The 3,766-nt window shown below is 37.4% G+C and overlaps 1 non-coding gene across 1 annotated transcript; it reads right to left on the reverse strand.

Annotated features, from left to right (window-relative positions):
* Nucleotides 1-1,766: 1,766 nt before the first annotated feature.
* TRNAS-GCU (transfer RNA serine (anticodon GCU)) lies at nucleotides 1,767-1,848 on the reverse strand. Its single transcript has one exon. It is a non-coding gene; the product is annotated as a tRNA-Ser (tRNA).
* Nucleotides 1,849-3,766: the final 1,918 nt, after the last annotated feature.

Genomic DNA, 3,766 nt, shown 5'->3' on the forward strand with positions numbered 1-3,766 from the left:
TAAGTGAAAGGGTGGAGTCCATTGTTCAAGTAATAAGATCAACACTTAAGAAAACTACTCATCTACGTGCCTTATATGGGAAAGAGTAAATTCTATCTTCAAAATTCTTATTTGGTCAATCTCCAAATTGGTAGATTTGTCGAATCAGCTACTAAAGTCATTTTCCTCCATACAAATCAAAAGACAAGTCCTCACATGAGGAGTTCATAACTCACTCAAGATTAAGATCGAATCGCATATGATTATCGTGTGCAATATTAATTTTCTTAATTAAATGATTTATAAAGAAGGATTAAATTTTTTGTGATCAAGTCTTATTCAAACTTATTGTATACGATACTCCCACTCATATATGTCTCTACGTGAACAATTTAAACCAAAATATTGATAATTTTTATAAATTAAACCGTATCAATAGTGTTATCAAGATAAGATACTCAATCATATATATATATATAGCATAGGCTATTTAGGTTATTGATATATTAGAACAATATTATTTTGTATCTCACATATTGTAGAAGATTATACTAATAATAACCTTCAATTTTTATTACGTAGATAACTTAACATTGCAAATAAATATAACCAAAACTATTATTAAATAATAAATGATATATTGAGATGTTTTAGGCATAAATTAAAACAAAAAAAATTAGCATACATTTTTTAACCTATTTTTCAAAACTAAAGGACTTAAACATCATTGATCGAACGAACCTATTCCTATAAACTTAGAGACCCAAAAAAATAATTTTTCCTAAAAAGGTTGAGTGAAGAGGTATGTTTAAGCCTCATGAACACGAACCTAAGACTTATTTTACAACTAACCAATTTAACCTTTATTTGCATAGTGTTTTTTGTTTTGAACTGATTTTGATCTTAGATGATCTAACATCTTAAATCGTGAATATTTCTCTATCAAATCAATGCACAAGGTCGAGTTATCATGAATTATTAGAGTAATGGATAGAGTCTGCATCAACCTTTTACCTAATAAATGCATCCCTTCTAGAAATCGGGGTTTATTACACGTATTAACTCTAGAATTACTATAGTCATCTAAGTAGCAAATCCCATCAAACAAGCATGACTTAATCTTTAAGACAAGCATATGATTACTGGCAGGATCAACCAGGTAGCACTCCAACACGACGTTGCTGCCCACTTGCCCTCACAATTTGTCGCTTCTCCTCTCCAGAGAGTGTGAGAGAGATAACGTGGAAGCAAGAGTCATTCATTCATCTTTCATTTAGTAATATATAGACAACATGTTCGAGGAGTTTCTCAAGAACATCATGTCGCCAAATGCACGATTTCTAAGAGTACAAGGAGCCGAGATGCGTTTCAATACAAATGCACATCATGCCGCCAAATGCACAGATGCATAAGCATTTTGTTCAATGAACCTAATGAACAAATTGGGTAAATTTGAAAGTGGATTGTAAAAACGTTGAAAGAATTATAAAATCCCAAGGGGGAAGAAAAAAATGAAGATATGGGGAAAGTGGGATGACGTCATATTGAGAGGATCAGATTGTATTGCATGTATTCTTGCTGTTCCCAAGTAGGGGTGTACATTCAACCCGGCAACCCGACAACCCGGACCAACCCAACCCGAACTATAAGGGTATAAGGGTTGGGTTGGGTTGGATTAGCATTTCGGGTAGGGTTGGGTTCATTTTTCTGAACCCGAACTGAATCGGCCAAAGTGGACAACATGTTTTAGCGGTGACTTTTGGCTAGTAAAAAAAAAATGAACTTTTCGTCGCCTGAGAGATTCAAACTCTCACTGGGAAACCCCATGTACTTAGCAGGCACACGCCTTAACCACTTGGCCAAAGCGACTTTTTTGTTTCAGGAATGAATCTCGAAGAGGCACTAGGGACAAGAAAGATAGATGATTAATGAGGAATCAATTACAACTTCGGGACCTATACGGTAGCTTAGAGCGCAGTAAAGGGTAAGCCCAACGTCCTATAGACCAAAGGAAAGTCGTGGAAACCTAGTAGAATAAGGAAGCGATTAGTGCCTACAAGTAGGTTGGTTCCTAAGTATATTTTTATACTTACACCTTCCACCTTTTCTAGTGTATTGGTCAAGGTGGGGAGATGCTCGGGAGCACTACCATCACAGAGGGGTGTCGACCCGGAGTGTGGTTAGTTTTATTCGACCTCGGCCATGATTTAGTTGTATAATTTTTTGGGTTAATTTTGAATTCTTTTGTATCCCAAGCCCTTTTCCCCGTTTGTATATAACTTGAAATTTCTGACACACGTGTTGTATGTCGTTTAAAGTGTAAAAATTTATCTTTTTATCGCTTCCATCCCAGTTCCAACATCGATTTGAGAGGGAAACAAAGGTTTGAGTGGGGAACAAAACATTCCAAGCGTGTGAATACCTCTATGAGATCGTGAGGTAACGGGCCAAAATGGACAACATGTTTTAGCGGTGGCCTTTGGCTAGTAAAAAAAAAATGAATTTTTCGTCGCCTAAGAGATTCAAACTCTCACGGAGAAACCCTATGTACTTAGCAGGCACACGCCTTAACAACTTAGCCAAAGAAACTTTTTTGTTTTAGGAACAAATCTCGAAGAGGCAATAGGGACAACAAAGGTAGATGATTAATGAGGAATCAATTACAATTTCGGGACATACACGGTAGCTTAGAGTGCAGTAAAGGGTAAGCCCAACGTACTATAGACCAAAGGAAAGTTTATAAGTTGGTTACTAAGTATATTTTTATACTTTCACCTTTCTCCTTTTCTAGTGTACATGTCAAGGTGGGGAAATGCTCGGGAGCTCTACTATCATAGAGGGGTGTCGACCGGAGTGTTGTTAGTTGTATTTGACATGGGCCATGGATTTGTTATATAATTTTTTGGGTTAATTTTTAATTCTTTTGTATCCCAATCCCTTTTTCCGGTTTGTATATATTTTATCCGAGATTCAACATCGGTTTGAGATGGTTACAAAACATTCCATATATAAGGGTGTGAATACCTCTATGAGAATGTGAGGTAACGGGCCAAAGTGGACCACATGTTTTAGCTCATTTCATCGCCTGAGAGATTTGAACTCTCAGGGGGAAACCCCATGTACTTAGCAAGCACACGTCTTAACCACTAAGCCAAAGCAACTTTCTTGTTTTAGGAACGAATCTCGAAGAGGCACTAGGGACAAGAAAGGTAGATGATTAATGAGGAATCAATTACAACTTCGGGACCTACACGATAGCTTAGAGTGCAGTAAAGGGTAAGCCCAACGTCCTATAGACCAAAGAAAAGTCGTGGAAACCTAGTAGAAGAAGGAAGCGATGAGGGCCTACAAGTAGGTTGGTTACTAAGTATATTTTTATACTTACACCTTTCTCCTTTTCTAGTGTACTGGTCAAGGTGTGGAGATGCTCGAGAGCTCTACTATCACACAGGGGTGTCGACCCGGAGTGTTGTTAGTTGTATTCGACATGGGCCATGAATTAGTTGTATAATTTTTTGGGTTGATTTGGAATTCTTTTGTATCCCAAGCCCTTTTTCCCATTTGTAAATAACTTCAAATTTCTGACACAGGTGTTGTGTAAAAAAAATTTTCTTTTCTTCGCTTCCATCCCATATCCAACATCGGTTTGAGAGGGGAATGGTGTTGTATGTCTTTTAAACTCTCGCAGGGAAACCCCATGTACTTAGCAGGCACACACCTTAACCACTCGGCCAGAGCGTCTTTTTTGTTTTAGGAAGGAATCTCGAAGAGGCACTAGGGTTGAACA

Source organism: Cucurbita pepo, chromosome 16 (assembly GCF_057944985.1).
Source record: "Cucurbita pepo subsp. pepo isolate OVF chromosome 16, ASM5794498v1, whole genome shotgun sequence".
Classification (NCBI taxonomy): Eukaryota; Viridiplantae; Streptophyta; class Magnoliopsida; order Cucurbitales; family Cucurbitaceae; genus Cucurbita; species Cucurbita pepo.